At 40.4% G+C, this 19,312-nt stretch overlaps 1 protein-coding gene across 5 annotated transcripts in view; it reads left to right on the forward strand.

Annotated features, from left to right (window-relative positions):
* Nucleotides 1–8,864: 8,864 nt before the first annotated feature.
* KLF7 (KLF transcription factor 7) overlaps nucleotides 8,865–19,312 on the forward strand; it is a 386,441-nt gene continuing 375,993 nt past the window's right edge. For 2 of the 5 annotated variants that reach the window (XM_074364097.1, XM_074364100.1), the window contains exons 1-3: nucleotides 8,865–9,012; nucleotides 16,123–16,338; nucleotides 17,744–17,795. The gene's annotated coding sequence lies outside the window, so the exon portion shown is untranslated. The remainder of the gene's footprint in view (nucleotides 9,013–16,122; nucleotides 16,339–17,743; nucleotides 17,796–19,312) is intronic. The other 3 variants (XM_074364099.1, XM_074364101.1, XM_074364102.1) reach the window with 2 other exon arrangements.

The following is a 19,312-nucleotide window of genomic DNA, read 5'->3' on the forward strand; positions in this document are numbered from 1 at the left end:
CTCTTAACAAATAATTCTCAAAATATAGTACTTTGAATTAAAATGTTTCAAAGTTGTTATTTCTTGGTTTTTATATTTGCTTCTTTTCATCAGTCACTCAACTAAGGGATCTGGACACAGGATAAAAGAGAAGACCAGAATAGGTGGGGTATAACTTTAAATATGCATTAGGAGATTTAGTTATTTTTCATTAAATAATGGTGTCCTTTTTGCCTGGGTTTTCAGAGATATTTAGAAAATGCTTGTAATAATTAAGTAAGAATTTATGATGTCCAAGAAATGGCACCAAAAAGCACAAATGACAACACACAAAACAAAACAAGTGGAAAACAAAGTGCAACAAAAACACATGAACTGGAAATTATCAAATTAAAAACTTTCATGCCAAGAAAATGAAGACAATCCACAAAATGAAAGAAAATTTTGTATATCATATATACCTGGTAAGAAACTTACTATCTATAATAATAAAGAACTATTACAATTCAATAATAAAAAGACAAACTAATTTAAAAATAGGCAAAGGATCTGAACAGACACTTCTAAGAAGGTATACAAATGGCCAGTAAGTACACAAAAAGATGTCAGACATCATTAGTCATTAGGGAAATGCAAATCAAAACCACAGTGAGACAACTTCATATCCACTAAGATGTCTGTAATGAAAAATAAAAACAAGTGTTGGTGAGGACATGTAGAAATTAGAACCCTTATACATTGTTGGTGGGAAAGTAAAAAGGTACCATAGCTTTGGTAAATAGTCTGGCAGTTTCTCAAATGGTTAAACACAGTTGCCATATAATCCAGCAATTCCACCGCTAGGTATAAGCCCAAAAGAATTGAAAACGTGCAATAAATGAACAATCATGGCAGCATGATTAACAATAACCAAAAAGCCCGTATGTCCATGAGTTCATGAATAAAATACCGCATATCCATAAAAAGGAATATTTAGCAATAAACAGAAATGAAGTACTGATAGATACAACATGGATGAACCCTGAAAGTATTATTATGCTAAGTAAAAGAAGCTCATCACAATGGATAACATACTGTATGAGTCCATTTATATGCAATGTTCAGAACAGGCAGGTCCTTAGAGACCAAGTAGATTAGTAGTTGCCTTGGGCTGGGGATATGAAGAGATTGAGGGGTGATGGCTAAGCCATGCGGAGTTTCTTTCTGCAGTAACGGAGGTGTCCTAAAACTGACTGTGGTGACAGATGCACAATCTTGTGAACATGCTAAAAACTATAGAAGTGTACATTTAAAACTGGTAGGTTGTATGGTATGTGAATTGTAGTTCAATAAAGCTGTTAAAAAAAGAATCTATAATGTCAATTTTTAAACTGCAATTAATTCACCATGAAGGAGAAAGAATTAGGAGTCAGGATATCTACATTTTAGCCCAATATATGTCATTTCTGTTTATATTGTTCTTCCTCTTAAAATTTAAAGCTTCCTGCCTCACACTCAGGGTTCCTCATAAAGTGGATTTATACTTAATGTTAACACTTTCTTCACCAACTTGTGAACATACCAAGTTCATCCTACTTTCGTATCTTCATTTTTGTTGCCCATGCCACTACCTGGAATGCTCCCCTGTACCTCTACTCTCCAAGGTCTTCAGTATGCAATATGAATCCTCTCTTGCTGGCAAAACTTTTCCTCACTGAACTTCTCTTCTAAACCTTATAGTCCTTCAAGACAGTAGTGAAAACTCATATTCTGCCACGTATAAATCCTTCTTTCTCATACTTCTTTTTGTCACCACTACACTGTAAGTTCCTTGAGAGCAGCTAAGCCACATACTCAGGCTTTACTGTTTATAGCAACTAGAACAGTATTTCATTTGATACCTATAAATACCTGAGTAAATTTTCTTGTGATTTCATCAACTATAAAAAATCGATCGTCAATAAATATTTACTGAATAAATGACTAGACTGATAAATGGTAGTAAGTAAAACTGTATTACTGTTACTGGTAACAGCAAATAAGACTACTGATACTTTTAAGAAAAAGATACCCTTTCAGAGCACACAGTTTAGAACAAGCAGTAATTTTCACTTCAGTCTCCTTAAGATTTCTGAGTCTCCTATTGCCAATCACTTGCACAAATAGAATTAACAGCCCTCAAAATTAACAGTTATTCAGCTTTGGCTAGGTTATAAACATTTTTAGTTACATCTATACTGTCTTATAATTATAATCAGAAACTCAGATGCAGGTAACGAGCTCCTTAGGAATCCACTTAAAATTGAAGGAAATCTACCTTAGTTTCCTGGAAGATTCACTAATCTTTTGGAAAGACATTTTCTATTACCATTGGTATAAACCAACTTTCAGACCAACTCCAGGGTCATTACTTTTTTTTTTAAATTATCTATTTATCTATCTACCTATTTATTTGTTTATTTGCAGGGGGGAGGTAATTAGGTTAATTAATTTACTTATCTGGTTTTTTGATGGAGGTACTGGGGATTGAACCCAGGACCTCCTGCATGCTAGGTATGCAGCTCTGCCACTGAGCTATACCCTCCCCATTACTTAGTTATTTTAATTTCTTACTCAATTTTCTCTTCTCCAACCAAATGTCAGTCTTCACTTCTCTCCTTTTTGGAAAAAAACACCATCACTCCCTCAGACCTCTCATTTTCTAAACCTTGATTGTTAGATTATTCAGAGATCCTGGATTAATCCAATCAGGAAAAATTTGTTCAGACAGCCCATCTCATTTATTGATTCATTACCTTCAACCCTGAGAAAAACTCAGGCATTTAAAAGTTTAGAAAGGGATACTATTTAAGTTGTGATTCATGTAACTAGCCTGAAAAATTGATTAAGTATAAAAAGATAATTTTTCATCACTGTATTTGTAAAATACAGCCTTCTGCTTATATGTTGGAATAAACATCAGAATGTAAATGATAGTTTTTTTCCCCTTGCTTCTTATTGGTAACCTAAAGGCCGGTGAGTAAAACTTGGTAAAATATAACAAAACATATCTTTACAGGGCTGGCAGAGCTAAGAAAAGAGAAGAATGCAAAACAAAATAAAACAAACAGGACACAAGAGTGTGCTTATATTAAGGGGAGAGGAACATGCTGAATGAGAAAAAAACAAAACGGCTATTCATATTTATGTTTCAAATGTGTCTCAAGAACCTGCATTTACAGATTTGATAGTGAAAAATAAGTTTAAAATCATACTTTCTTCTTACAACTTCAGGAAGTTGACCAGAACTAACCTCTTACATAATGACTAAGGTAGCATATACATTAAACTGGCAGAGGAAAGCAAGCAGCCATTTTCACAGAAATAGTTTCTTGTTTTAGTTCACGAGCTTTACCTCTGCCCCAAAAGGCAATTGACTGATACAATAATACTGTGAGAAATCATTTCATTGTCTGGTAGCTGCCAGGTATGTTCCAGAAGAAAACTTTTCTGCCTTTACAGATTTTAATTATCTATCTCCACCTCCACCAAATCAGTAAAGGTAAATGCTTTGTAAACATTTTAGTCACTGAGTAGGTAAAAATAGCACACATCAGTATTTTATATAAAATACTAACTCCTCAAAATAATAGTAAGACAATATTCTTACATTAAAAGCTCTAATATACGTAACTTTCAACTTAACATCCAAACAATGAGATACACCATGACAGCTTCATTTAAAATTTTTTTTTTTAAAGATAAGCGACTTTTTGTGTCCCTGCTGCTACATTATTAGTTATCATTTTCTAAGCTTAATTAACTTAAAATACACTAACAGCATGTATATTTAAAATGTACTATGGTTAAATGCTACTTAGAAGAGCCAAAAAAGAAAAGGAAAGAGACTGAAACTGGTTTTGTGCTCTAGTTTAAATGAGTGTTACTTGGTCCAACTGAATGACCAAGGACTGCCTCACACACACACACAACCCCACACAAAAGGAAAAGAAAAAAAATTCATCTAAGCAGTGAAAAGTCTCAGCAGATAATCATATAAGTGAAACTCACTATTTATTTAGGTATCAAATATAGAACTCACTGATAATTATACTAGGAAATATTAGAAAATCAAAAAGTAAGATAATGAGTATATAAAAAAGTCAGGGAGAAAGCTAGTACACTAATCAGGATTACTGGGTAATAATATCCCATGAGAACAGTCTGCTTAAAAAACAGGTCTGGACTACACGAGATATTCTTTCTCATTTATAGAGAAAATTATATAGACTTTTTTGGAATGAAATAATACGGGGAAGTAGTCTGTACAGGGCTACAAGAACCTCAACAAGAGAATCAAATTCAGACTAAACTCACTTTGAGAGTTAACTCTTAGCTTGCTTCCCTCTTCATGCACATCTCCATCATTTTACTTAAACTTTTTAAAAACAGAAACTAAAAAGGTATTTGAGGCAGTTCAAATAACATCCTCATTTATGTTATGGTTATCTCTCATTTAAATGAAATCTTTCATTTAAAGAAATAAAGGCATAATGACAGATTCTCTTACTTTAAAAGGTCACATAAGATCTAAAAATAAAATTAATTCACTAACTGGTTAATACAGGTATATGCATATGATGAAGTGCCTCATAGTTAAAAGAATGAAGCTCTTTATGTACTGACACAAACCAGCTGCTAAGACAAATTAAGTGAAAAAAGCAAAACACAGGAGTGTATATAGTATACTAGCATTTCTGTAAAAAGGGGGTTGGGGGGAAGAGTACATACATCATATGTGCTTTTGTATGGACAAGTAAGAAACTGGTTAACACTTGGGTGATTGGAGGGTGCTGGCCAAACATGACTTTTTGCTGTATTACATTTTATGTGTTTTGAATTATGGACTATCTGAATTACTTATTAAAAATAAAACTGGAAATATAAAAAGAATTCTCCTTTCTTCCATCTTCATCAGATGTGATCTCTCTTTCCTTTGATTGTTTTCTTATGACATATATTCTCTTATTAGTCATCATGTCCCCGAAAGTTCCTTGAGGGTAGAGATACGACAGTGTAATTCATCTTTGGATTTGCTGCAGCTTCTGGCCCAGTGTATAAAACACAGTAATAACAACGATGAATAACTTATAAAGTAATAAGAAATATTTGCTGAACACTTGTGACATGCCTGGCATTTAGTATGTATTAACTTATTTAATTCCCACATTTCTATGAGGTAGATATTTTATATACACTTATGACCAAGGAAATTGAGGTATGGAGAATAAACTTGCCGAAGGTTCCACACCTAGGAAGTTAAAATAAAACTTAAAAATAAGTATCTATCATTAATTGAATCCCTAAGGAAGTACTTTATAATTATCTCACAACCCTATAAAGTAGGTGGTATTATTCTAATTTAACAGATAAGGAAACTAAGGCTGAGAAAGATCAAGAGACTTCCGGTAGGTCGCAAAATTCCTACAGTAGGCACATTACAGTAGTGGCAAGAGCAAGATTCAAACACAGGCCTAAGACTGCAAACCCACTACTCCTTCCACTAACTACATTCTTTGCCATAGTATGTGCTAACTGAATATTTGAGGTATCACAAATTGTGTCTCAAGTGATAATGTAGGGATGAGAAAAAAAAGCCCTTCATTGTTTTCATTCCCCAACTATCTACTATATTTTTAAATTCAAATTTGAGCTCTAAGTATTCAATAAAGAAGCCATCACTGGAAGTGACACTGTATATCAAGAAAGATATGGTTACAAGATTATGTCACAGGCTGGATATAAACAAGTTTATATAACCATAGCTGATATTTATGGAATAAATAAAATTATAAATTTCAGTGATACACTGTAAGCATTAGGTTACAAGTATATAATTTTTTTCATTGTATATAAAAAAGGAAATTTTTTTAAATGAGCTGAAGTGGGGGATACACATTTGGTTTTACTATAACCATATTATACTCCCCAAAACAAAACCTAATGTTTTAGAATGAATGACAAAACAAACATTTTTGTCTCTTCTCTGTGAAGAAACAAAAATTCTATTAATCAGATGTAATCAAGAAAATGAAAATTTCAAAAAGCAGAAAAAGGAAGGTGCCATTTTATGAATCAGGTTTCTAAGTTTCCTTAGGCTCTTTGTGGGAAAAAAAAAAATTCAAAAGGAGTTTTAAATTTCACAAGAAGTGTCCTCTTAACATTTTTCAGTCAATTTTTGTCAAAGATTCATTGGCTTTCTGAATACATGTCCATTAAAAGAAAAAAAGGTTCAAGCAGATTTAACTAATTTTTGCCGATCTCTAGGAAGGAGCAGAAGTGTAATTTAGTACCATGCTAATAAATACTCAAACATTAATGAACATAAAAATCTGAAAAATTTAACCTGAAATTGCTAAGAATTGCAGGCTGTGAATTTATAAAACAAACAAACAAACAAAACTTAAAAGATCTTTTGGATAAGACTAAAGAAAAACCCATTGGAAAATCTTTTTTTAAAAAAAATTTCAGAAAGGAAGAGTCATTGTCATACATTCTCTGTAAAGGAAAATAAATTTTACTCAACTTATGCTGGCTTGCAGAAAATCCTTAGGGAAAATCAGTGATCTACATCATCATCAATACTATAATTTCTTCAGTATTTGGAAATAAAACCATCTTCCCAATCCTTATGGAAAAATCATCTTTATTACATCTTATTAATTTAAGTTTCTTATCAATGACAAATTGCTAACGTGTTTTAAGACTTGCAATACAGCAAAGTAGGTTTTGGAAAAGTGACTTGCATACAGAAAATCAGAAAACAGTGCTTCTAATACCAATATTTATTCCTAACAAGAAACCTTGTATCAATCACAATTCTATCATTCTGTGACAGGTATTTTAAAAACAAATAACCTGTTGATATTTTGCACCACCTAAAATAACTGTTCGGCTTTACTTTCAAATCAGGAAATGAGCAGTTAATGTAGAAGATTTCAATAGCTGGCAACCAAAAGTATCTTCGATACTAAATCTTTATAAGACAGAACTGATGCAAGCTGAGACTAGCATGATACTCTAACTTCTGAAGGTAAGACAAACTTAAATAGGTCATATCCCAGGTCCTTCAAAATTGTCGTTTAATCTTTGATGTGCCAATGACTTTTCTGCTGTCCCTTTTTCCCAACAAGGAAAAAAATAAACCTTGTGGCTTAAATTATTGTCGGTCTGTGGCTGGGGTTACCTACTACATGCCAGACAAATAATGGACACTTTAAAACATCTATTTTTATAATTAGTATTAACCAATCTCTTATTTACGATTAGACACAAAGATGTGAGAAACATGGTAGGGGGTGCGAGGTGAGATCCAGAGGATCCAAACGCCAAAGGCACGGCTGGCCAAAAGAAAAAAAAAAAAAAAAAAAAAAAAGGTGATGTAAAACAAAAGTACATCGGCTAATATTCGTTTCAACAGTGTTTCAGAATGATAGATCTCAAGTGATAATTACCTTATTGAAAAGGGTTAAAACCGAAACTATTTTCAAACATCAGCTTCCCTTTTACAAGATCCCAACAGTTTTTTTTAAAGTTATTACAAATACGTTTTTCTTAGTACCCCCTTCCTCCCCAAAAGAATGCATTTCCATGACTACTAACTTTGAAAAAAAAAGAGGGTGAGAGAAAGAATCAAAAATTATCCTAAAAAGCGCGACTTCTCATCTTCCCATCTAAGCAGAAAAGCACAGAAAACAGCATTTTCCCATTGGGGTGGGAGCGGGGGGAAAGGGCGTGAATAAAATACAGCACGAGAGGAAACCTTGGGTTTCGAACTTTATTGCACAAAGAGAGTGGAGAGGAGAGTAGGTCAGACGGAGCAGCGCTTCCCCTCGCGAGGCGGGCATGGCAGACACGGAGGCGACCGGGAAGGCAGGCACCTTCACCTCCTCTGCCCTCAACTGTCGCCTTCTTCCTCCTCCACCCCCCGCGGGCACCCCGGCGGCGCTGCCCTGGCAGACGGCGGGCAGGGTCGGGGGCGAGGCGGGCGGCGGGGGCCGGGCGAGCGGCGCGGGGGGCAGCGCTGGGCCGGGCCGGGCCGGCGGGAGGCCTCCCCCGGGGCGGCTTCGGGCTCCGGGCTCCCGGCTCCGCGCCCGGCCCGGCCCGGCCCGGCAGCGGCGGCGGCGGCGGCGAGAACGCGGGCGCCAGCTCGCCGCGGCCGGCCGCCCGCACACACCCCCGGCCGCCGGCTCCCACCCCGCCCGCCGCCCCCCGCCATGAGCGCCGCCGCTGGCTGCAGGCAGAGTCGCTGCCGCCCCGGCCGCCGCTGGCTCCAGTCCGCCGCCATTATTCTTTGTTCGCTGCGAGCGGCGGCGATGGTGTGGGGCTCGGGCGGAGGCTCCATCTTTACCGCGGCCCCTCCTGCGAGGGGAAGGCCCCGAGCGCGGGTGTCCGGCGCCTCCCCGTCCCCCCTCCGTCCCCCCGGCTCTCTCCGGCTCCTGCCTCCTCCTCCTGCTCCTCTTACCGGTGGTACAAGCTCCTCCGTCACTGCTTTCGTTCGCGGCCCGGATCTCGCTGGAGTTTTATTCTCTCCCCCACGTAACACACCGCGTCAAACTACACCTCCGCCGCGTCACTCACCAACACTCCGCTTCTCCCAGCCGCCCGGGCCACAGGCAGCAGCAGCCGCCGCCGACTGAGGACTCGCAGCCAGGGAGCCAGCCAGCGCCGCCCAGTGCCGAGTGCGCAGCGGCCGCGTACGGAAACAGCCGAGCTCGGCCCGGAGGAGCTTGAGCGGCCCCGCCCTCTGCGCTGGAGGCGGAACTTGACGAAGACCTTCGGGTTCCTTCGGGCTCGGCAGAGGGGTTCCGCGGGGAGAGGGAAGGCGGAGGTGGGCTGGGGCGGGCGGGGGGTGGGGAGGAGTGGTCTGAGTCCCCCCCCACTACCGCGTATCGGCGGATAAAACCGGCGGCGGAAATTTGTAGGAAGAAGTGGGGTTTGTGTGTGGCCCTGTGGGGAATTCCCGAGGGGTGTCGACGCTTGATGGAAACCCCCGCGCGGGCTGCCCTTGAGGCGGTAAGCGGCGGGCTCTAGGGCGGCTGCGGCAGGCCGGGCCTGGGCCCCGGCGCGCCGCCGCCCCCGGGAACTTTCAAAAGCTGCGGGGAAGAGGGAGACTCGCCGCCGGGTTGGGGCCACAGCTCAGTGCCGGAGTCCTGGGAGCTGGAGAGGAAGGGCTGCTGCGGCTCTGTGGTCGCCCGCGAGGCCTGGGGCCTGGGCGGGGCACTGGGACGCGAGGCCGCGGCGGGGACGGGGCGCGGCCCGGGGGCGTCGTGAGGCCCCGGCGGGGAGGGTTTTCCGCTTCTCTGGGAGGCCGGGCTGCCCGGCTCTGCGAATCCGCTGAGAAGGCTGGTGGCCGCCGGAGGGGCTATTCTATTCCGGGGGGCGGAGGCACGGGGACTTGGCGGCACCTGGCGGGTTTCAGCCCCGCAGCGAGGGCGGCCGGGCCCGTAGGTCACATCTGAGGCCTACTTCGGCCTCCAAGCCAAGACCTGCCCTGACTGAGGTTGCCCTTGGGCACCTTCGAAATGTCTTCCCCTCCTCCCCCACCTACCCGCCTTTTTTTTTTTTTTTCCTGGCACCATCCTGTGTCGCTTTCTTTTCACAGCCGTTTTTTTACAGCTCTGGTTTGCACGCGCTGCACCTTTTTCTTAACCTCCCCACCCCCCGTCTAAACCCGTAGTGTGACTTCCGTTGCCTCGAAGCTGCTGCAGCTGCTCTCTCAGAGGTCATCCAAGACCACTATCCTGACTTTCCATTATCCTTTTTTTTTTTATTGAACTCGGCAGCCCTCTCCTCGGCTTTCGTGTCTATTATAATTCTCTTTCTGTCCCTTAAAGAAAACGTTTGAAAAGCAGAGCGGATTCAAATCTGAGCACCCGCCCCATATTGATTTCTTGTTGAAAAGTGAGTTCCCTAGCCTGGTATTCTAACCTGGTACTCTAGATCCCGTCCTGCTTTCTCTTTGGATTCAAGAACATCCCCCTTTCCTTCCGTTATTTTCAACTTTTTCTTCGCTACTGGCGTTTCTGTCTAGTATTTGAATATGCTTCAGTCTCTCATTTCTTTGAGAAGACTTCTCTCTTTACATCCCTCTGCAACCGCAATTGTCTCACCCCATGGACTTTCTCTCATGTCCCACTCCTCAGCCGTTTCCAGTCTAGCTTTTGTTCTTACCACACACCTGAAGCACCTCTGAATTGTCACAGACAAGCTTCAGCCCTCATCTTACAAGATCTCGTTGTGGCATCTTACACTATTGCCCACACCCTCATCCACACATCCTCTTCCCTCTGCTCTTAGCATTTTCCCCTTCCCTCTCTGGTCGTTCTTTAACAACCAGTCTCTCCTCCTTTAGCCAACTCTTAAATACTGGAATCCTGCTGAGGTGAGCTCTCTTCTTAAGTCCCACCATATGCACTTTCCTAGGTGGGCTCATCCTTTTCCAGTAGCTTCAAATACCCTCTGCCAAAGACTGTCCCACTCATAACTCAAGCCTAGATCTTGCTCTTGAATTCTAGATTTATATTTACAACTGCCTTTGCTATACTTTCATCTGGATGACTAGGGTGTGTCAGACTCAACTCATATACCATATTCTCTCCAGAACCCTCGTGTCATAGCCCTTGGATCAGTAAAGGGCATCATGTCCATCTACTCAGTCCAGAAACCTACAACACCCCAACACTTGTCAGAATCACCTTGACCTGCCTTCAAAAATTAGATTCTCTTGGTTCTTATGACCACTTTTTTTTTTTTTTTAAATCCCACTCGAGTCTAAACTACCTTTATCTCTTGCTTGAAGTTCTGCAGTAACTACCATCCAGGTCCTATGAAACTGCTTCTGGCCCTTTCCAATTCATTTGTCATACTGCAGCCAGAGTCATTTTTAACAAATACAAATCTGATCAAGTCATTACCGTGCTTGAATTCCTTCAGTAGCTTCCCTTTGCTTACTGAGCACAATCCCAGTCTTTATCATGTAACCAGGCCCTCCATTATCTGGGCTTGTCTTCTCTCCAGCCTCCCCAGTGGTCCCCCTAGCTCTCTGCACTCCAGTCATATTAGTCTTTTTATTTTTTCCAGCCTCTTTTCTCTTTTTTTCTACTGTTGGCTCTCACCTCAAGGTATTTATACGTGCTATTCCCTCCCCCTGGAATTCTTTTCTGTCACACACTTATCCTATCTAACTGTAACTTAACTCTTTCTTTTCTGATTCAGCATACTTCTAATTATTTGTTTAATGTCCACGTAAAGGTCTCTGTGGGTAGGGACCATGTCTGTCTTGTTCACCACCAGCATTTCTCCACCCCTTGTATCCCCAGCACAATGTCTAGAATGTAATGGTGCTCATTAAATATTTATTGAGCAAATAATGAATATGTGGTCCTGGGCAAAAATTCTTAATATTTTTGAGTTCAAATCCTGGCTCAGCTACTTACTAGCTGGGTGACTGGGCATACTTTTCACTCTTGTGCCTCAGTTTTCCCATCTATGAAATGAAGATAGTAATAGTGCCTCCATCATAGTGTTATTTTGATAATTAAGTGAGACCATTCATGGAAAGTGTACTTGACACAATGTTTGACATGTCATAAATGTTAATTAAAACGTTGCCTGTTTTATTTGTGTATCTCACTCTTGTGTCAAATACAGTTTCAAAATTGAGCTTAGCATCTCCCTGCTCTTCTTACCCTGGCCCTATACATGATTCCAAAATATTGGAATTATTTATTCATAGCCTATACGTACTACCCACAAAATAATGGAACTTTTTTGTGTGTGTGTTTGTAAAATTTTCCCATATTCTTCCTTTCTATTCACACTGACCTTCATTTAGGCCCTCTTCATGCCTTAGTTACTTTTGCTAACTTCTAGGTGCTTTCTGAGGGCAGACCCACTTCCCCTAATCACTTGTGCCCTACTGTCAGAGCAGTGGGTCTCAAACAGTTACTAATTCATGTATTCTCCTTAACTTCTATTCTCCTGGCCTCTGTTCTCACCTAAATTTGTTATTCATTATTCATTCAATCATCCATTCAAGCGTGAATTATTTTACTGAACACTTTGGATACACTTCAGATTTGAAATGTAGTCTCCCAATTTCATGTTCACTCTGGCATCTTCAGAAACCATAGAAATGAGCTAGAAATGTCAAACTTTAGCATCCTTTTTTAAAATCTCTGGGGCTTGGAAGCTACTCCCATTTTTGACTCAATTTTTCACTTGGAAATTGGGGAGAACAAAGAACACATGGATATACGTTGACCTGGTATAAGATAGGTAAGATAGATCACTGCCTTGAGAGAGGTCCAGAAAAGGGGGACAGTCTCATGAGATGATTATAAAAGATTTCAAGGAGAAAGTGGTATCTGAGAGCTTTTTTCTAACCACAGCTTCCTTTTCCTGTTATTTTTCTCTCTTGCTTCCGCTGCTGAACCTAATTTTCACCCTCACTGTGAACTCAAGTTCCATGAACCCTGCCTATTCTAGTTCATCACCTCTCATGACTTAATTTGTTTTCTTTCCTAACCCCAAGGCCATGGTGACCTATTTTATTTATTCTAAAAGTACCAGTTGAACACCTACTTTGTGCCTGCACTCCCCAGATTGGGGCTATAACAGTAAATAAAACATTATTCCTGCTCTGAAGGGTACTAGAATAAAATTTTCATTTTTCTTTTTTGTTCACTCCTTCATGCTCTTTTCTGGTCTCATGATTGCAACTTTCAAAATTATATCTTCTCCCCAAATCACTCTCCCAGACTCCAGACTCATTTAAACAACAACCTACTCACACCTCCACTTGGATGTTGTCTTAGTGCTGGTTTTTCCAGAAAGCAGAATCTGAGGCAAAGGCTTTGTGTTCTTAGGGAGTACAAACCCAAGGGCAGGAGGGCAGGCAAAAGAAGTGAGTCAGGAAAGGGGATTAAGATTCAGTCAGTGGATGCTAACACTACTGTCATCCTCAGCACACACATACTTCCATTTTGTGTGGGCACCAAATGGACTCTTGTGTGAGCTGTGTGGTCTAAGAAAGGCAAAACAGTATTGAGTGGTTACTGCCTGAGGGTGGTCCGTCATGGCAGTGGGGACAAAATAAGTGGCGAAAGGCTCATAAGCAAGGAAGTCAAGGGGATCCTAGGTGCTATGGACGTGTCTAAGAGACATCTCAAACTCAGTATGTCCAAATTTGAACTAATTTTCCCTCCCACATCTGTACCTGCAGCCTTTCCCATCTTAATTGCTGAGGTTAGAAATCTTGTTACGATTCTTAGTACCTTCCTTTCTCTCACATCCTGAATTTTTCCTGTAGGAAATTTTATTGGCTTTTATTTATCCAACAACTGACTACTTACCACCTCCACTGCAAGTGAGCTGGGTGTACAGTACCTTCATCTCTTGTCTGGATTACTGCAATTGCTTCTAAATAAGGTCCCCTACTTCTTCCTTTTGTCAGACACAAGCTACACTCCTCCTTAGCACTTTGGGGCTGTTTCAGTGTTTAAAATGTTCTTTTTCCAGATAGCAAGAGAGCTAACTCCCTTACCTCCTTCAGGTCTTTACTGAAATGTCACTTTCTCACTAAGGTCTTAACAATACTCTTTAAAATTACAACTTGATACCTAACTCAACCACCTCTATTTTTTCCTGTGTCACTTATTGCTGTATTCAAATATACTATCCATTTTTACTTCTTTTTATGTTTATTGTTGACTGGCTCCCCTGCTAAAATACACATTCTAAAAAGCATTGTCTTTGTTTTGTTCACTGATACATCTCAAACACTTGGAACCATACCATGATATAATAGGTGATCTCTGTATCTTTGTGGAATGAATCTCCAACTTGTCTATGTTCAGGCAGTTCATACTGTTCAGATTTATTTTCATGGTTGTTTTTGCAGTTAAAATTAAGAAGTATATGATAGATTTCCTTCTCATTTGGTAAGATTTCCTATAATCTTGATGTAACAAATATCAATGAGTATTGCTGGAAGCAATTGAAATCCTGGACACCCCTCTACCTATAACAGCAAAAAAAAAGGAGGGGGGGAGGGAATAACCCAAATGTCCCCATACGAAACAGTTAACTATTTAATTCAATTTTTGTCCCTTTCATGTACACTGTTAACATTACGTTGGAACTGTTTATTTATCTGCATCCTTTAGTGAACCGTGGGCTCCTTTAGGGCAAAGTTTTGTTTTGTTGAACTTGCATCCCTAGTAACTGACATGATAAGCGCTCAGTAATGTTTCTTGAATGAAAGAATGAGTGGATGTTTAGAGATACTCCAGTGCTGGTCAAGGAAGAGGTACCCAGCCCAGCTGATTAAAGCGTCTGTTCTGCTTAGCAGCTCTTCCCCTGCAGCGCAGAGAAATGCTTGAGACTTCATAATCAGAAACAGTGCAAGGTGGAGCTGTTGTCAGTGCTTATGAAGTAATCCTGTGATTTTAAGTGTACTTTCCAAATAGTTTTCCAACAGAGAAGATAAGGCACTGATCTGTTACATCTATTTCTGGTCTGTTTACTAGTTACAGTTCCCTATGTGAATTAATATATTGCTTCTTACAATTAATCTTCAACAGCAACAAAAAACTCTCCACAGCTACTTTTTCCTCTAGCTAATGACCCATTTTTTGCTGTCTTTACAGTAAATATCCTTGAAAGAGTTCTATATTTACTGTCCCAATTCCTTTTTTCTTATTTTCTGTTAAATCCACTCCAGCTAGCTCTTGCCCCCAGAACGAAACTGCCCTCCATGTTGCTTAATCCAATGGCCTGTTCTCAGTCTTCATCTCACTTGATTTATCAGCAGCATTTGACACAGTGGATCACTCCCTCCTCTCTGTAACACTCCCTTAACTTGTTACACTTGTTTCTTCAGTGTTCCAGGGCACTTCACTCTCCTGATTTTCATTGTGCACTACTGGTCATTGTTCTCAATCTCCGTTGCTTACTGACCTCTTAATACTGTAATGTCTCAAGACTCTGTCCTTGGACCTCGTCTGTTTCTATACTCTCCCTTAGTGATCTCATTCAGTCTGCTGGCGTTAGATGTGATAAATATGCTCACAACTCCCTAGCCTCAGGTTCAGTCTTGTATATCCAAGAAACTCTGTGTCTCTACTTGGATATTTAACAGACCTCTCCATTTTATTACATCCAAAACTAAACTCCTGATCTCCCCTCTCAAAAACCTTCTCTACTTCTAACCTTCTCTATCTCAGTTAATGGCAACTCCATCATTCCCATTGCTAAAACCTACTCAGCAACCCTTTTACACCCTACATCCAATCTGTCGTCAAATCCTGTTGCTGTCTCTTCAGAATGTATGACCACCCTTCTTATCTCTACTGATACAGCCTTGGTCTAAGCCACTGTTACCTTTTAGTAGGATTTTATATCAGCCACCCTTAACCTTCATTCTTTTCCCAGCCCAGCAGCCAGAGTGATCCTTTTAAACCATAAGGCTGACCACACCATGTTTCTGTTCAAAACTATCCAGTAGGTCGCCATATCACTCAGAAAAAGCTATGATTCTTACAACTTGGCCTGCAAGACCCCACTTCCTCTCTGATCTCAATTCCTGCTCTTCTTCCCCTACCTGTCTCTGCTCAGGTCCGTTGACCGCCTTGTTCCTCAAACACGTTGGACACACTCTCCTCAAGTACTTTACATTTGCTATTCTCTCTGCTCAGGATGCTCCTTCCAGATGTTTCCATGTCCTCCTCACCTTCTCAGGTCTTTGCTCAGACATCCCCATTTCTGTAAGGCCTTCCCTTACTACCCTGATGAAAGTCGTTCACCCTGTACCCCACCTTTGTCTTTGCTGTTTTGCCCTCCCATTCTTCTTTTGCTACTTTATTTTTCTCCAGAGTACCTATGCTATGGTATGCTGTGTGCTTAACTCATTTATTGTGTTTGCCTTTTGTCTCTTTTTTCACTGCTACATTCTTAACATCTAGAATAGTGTCTTGTGTTTAACGGGCACTCAAATGTTTGTTGAGTGAATGCAGTTGAAACTCTGAATTTAATATTAATATCCTGGCATTGTTTTGTATAAAAAGGTCTCCCTCAGGCTGATCATCTCTGTATGTATCTATAAATGTTGTTTCTGTATTGCAGCCTGAATCATGGTGGGTCCACCAAACTATTGCCTTCTTGTGGGGCCTGATTTCAGCATGACTGCGCTCTCTGCCATCTCTGCCTCAGTTCCATATAGCCTGAACGAGGTGAGGACCTCTTTGAAGCTTTCTGATCTCCCCACCTTCCAGAGTCAGAACTGAAGAACTGATCAACAAGATTCTGGTTGCTTTTAATTTCTATTTTGTGGACCAAATGGTAAGCTGCTAGTACTGCTGCATTCTCATTTTCCTTGTGACTGAAAGCAGTACCGCGTGAACAAAGTCAAATGGCCTCTTATTCTTCTAGAAATTACAAAAGGCCAGTGGATGGCAATTAAAACCAGTAGCAGTGGGGGAGGGTATAGCTCAGTGGTAGAGTGCATGCTTAGCATGCACGAGGTCTTGGGTTCAATCCCAAGTACCACCATTAAAAAAAAAAAACTAATAATAAATAGACCTAATGACCTCCCCTTCTCCCCCAAAAAAGCAAAACCCGTAGCAGCAACAAGTGAAAATTTATTGAGCACTTACTTTGTGCCAGGCACTGTTCTAGACACTTTTGATTTATTAACTAATTTAACCCTCATAATAACTCAATGAGGAACATATTAACAGCAGGAGCATTTTATAGATGAGTAAGCTGAAGCATAGAGGGGTGAAGAAATGTCTTCAAGGTCTTAGACTAGCGAGCGGCAGAGTCAGTGTGTCAATCCAGGCAGGCAGCCTGGCTCCAGAGCCTGCCCTCTTAGCTACTGTGCTCCACTGCCCACCTGTAGAATGAAAAGTAGGGGAGGGAATTTACTTTGAGAAGAAAGCAAAGTACTTATAATTTCATCATTGTGAGTCTGTCATTCTGAAAGCACCATAGTAACCCACGCACTTTCTTCTCATATCAGTTCTATTGCCATTTTCATGCATGACACAAGAATCAGGCTAACAAGCTTCCAGGATCCCCTGTCGCTCTTCCTAGGCAAAGGAGTAGGCTCCTTGAAACACTCTGCCTAACCACTCCCCTTCATCTTTGCTGTACTAGTTCCTACTCTTTAGCTGAGCTCTGAAGGGTGTTAGTTCCTACTCTTTAGCTGAGCTCTGAAGGGTGTGTCATGAACTCTGATCACTCTGCCCAACTCCCCACCCCAGTCTGGTTTAAGTGCCTGAATTCCATGTTTTGGTTTTCATCAAAGCACCGATCACCCTTACATGTCATATTTATTTAATTTTCTAGTTCCCTGCTAGACCGTAACGTCTGTGAGCAGAGATTGCGTCTGCTTTATTCACTGATTTATCCTTAATGCCTCGTATGGTGTTTGGCACATTGTAGGACTGCAATAAAATTTTTTTGAATGAATAAATATAGAATATCTGCAATCAAACCCATGCATGAAAGTGAATTTTCTTGTGACCAGACTGGTCCATCTTTTTAGAAATGGGGAAGATAATTTTCTTTTAGTCTGTCTTCCAGCTGTTGGATTTGCCATAATGCTTGTTTTCAGTTAGTTCCTCTTTCTGCTTCAAGTTCAACTGACGTTAAAATGCTATGTGGTCAGTGTCTTCCTGGGGTCTTTCATGTATATATATATATATATGCTAATTTAAATTGAGATAATTTCTTTGGGTTTCAGCTTCTTCAGCTGTACAACCATGATACCTAATTGACCTGTGCAAGATCAAACTGTAAGTTTGAGAATTGGGGTTTGAGTTTAGAACTTCCAATTCTAAATTTAGCTTTCTTTTTTTTTTCTTTTTTTCATATGTGATGTTGTCTTTCTGTTCCCATCTTTGATTCTTGTCTGTTAATCCATGGTTAACACCCATATTACTGAGTGACAACCATATTTTTTGAGCTTATAAACACCTTCTTCAAAAAAGTTTTTTTCCCCACTCATTTGTTCTGTTTTCCACTTTTATTCATTTTCTTCCCATTTCTACTCAGCCAAATTCTCTCCTAAACAGTGTTTATGAAAACATTTCTGGGGCCTATCCTAATCTCATGTATGGGTTAAGGGCTTCAGTGATATTTAGTTATTTCTATTATTATTCCTACACTATTATTATATCTACTTGAGAAAAAAATATGAAAAGAGTCCCAAAGATTGGAAACAGGACAAATACCATTTGGGCTCCTGATCAAACAAGATGATTGAACACGTACTTTTTGCTTTGCTCATTCCTGGCACCCACAGTAGAGGAGTAAGGAGTATAAACCCTTATGGTAGTCAGAATAATGGTTCCCCCTTAGATACTCATGTCTTAATTCCTGGAACCTATGAATATGCTATCTTACATAGCAATAAGGACTTTGCAGAAGTGATTAAATTAAGGATTTTGATGCGGGGAGATTATCCCGGATTATTTGAGTGGGCCCAATGTAATCACAAAGCTCAATATAAGGGAAAGAGGGAGGCAAGATAATTAGAGTCAGAGAGAGAGAGAAAAATTAGATGATACTCTGCGGCTAGCTTTGAAGGTAGAGGATGAAGTCACAAGCCAAGGAATGCAGACAGCCTGTAGGAGGTAGAAAAGGCAAAGAAATGGATTCTCCTCTAGAGTTTCCTGGAGGAATGCAGCCCTGCTAACATGTTGATTTTAGTCCACATAGATTGATTTTGGAATTTAGACCTCCAGAACTATAAGAAAATAAATTTGTGTTGTTTTAAGCCATTAAGTTTGTGGTAATTTGTTACAGCGGCAATAAGATACACAACCCCTCAAGGACAAAAGAACAGAAAAGCAGACAGTGGCAGTTGAGAGAATTCAGCACATGTTTAGAAAATGGGATGGATAGAAGAGGTGTAACTGACTTGGCAGAGTTGGGGAAACTGGTACCTAAATATGGATATGGATGAGAAGGAAGCCAATTTGTCCGACAGAAACCTAGAATGGTTCAGGAATTAGCAGCCATACCTACTTTATCCCATTTTCAGAGCCCAGGAAAAGAGTACAAAGAGAGACCTACAGAACATTTGTCCAAATATTTAAAAGTTATAAATCAAGCTAACAAACTGCTAAGTAAAATATATTCAATTATTCTATCTTGAGAAATGCAAAGAAAGGACCTTCATTTGGGGGTATTCCAGTGAATTTAAGGAACTTGTTCAGCATGAAAGAGAGAAACCAATAAACTGTACAATCAACCAACCAACTAGAAGTCTGTTGTACTGAGATGAGATTTAGGCAAGTAGTAGAGAGTT

This window comes from Camelus bactrianus, chromosome 5 (genome assembly GCF_048773025.1).
Source record: "Camelus bactrianus isolate YW-2024 breed Bactrian camel chromosome 5, ASM4877302v1, whole genome shotgun sequence".
In the NCBI taxonomy this organism is placed as follows: domain Eukaryota; kingdom Metazoa; phylum Chordata; class Mammalia; order Artiodactyla; family Camelidae; genus Camelus; species Camelus bactrianus.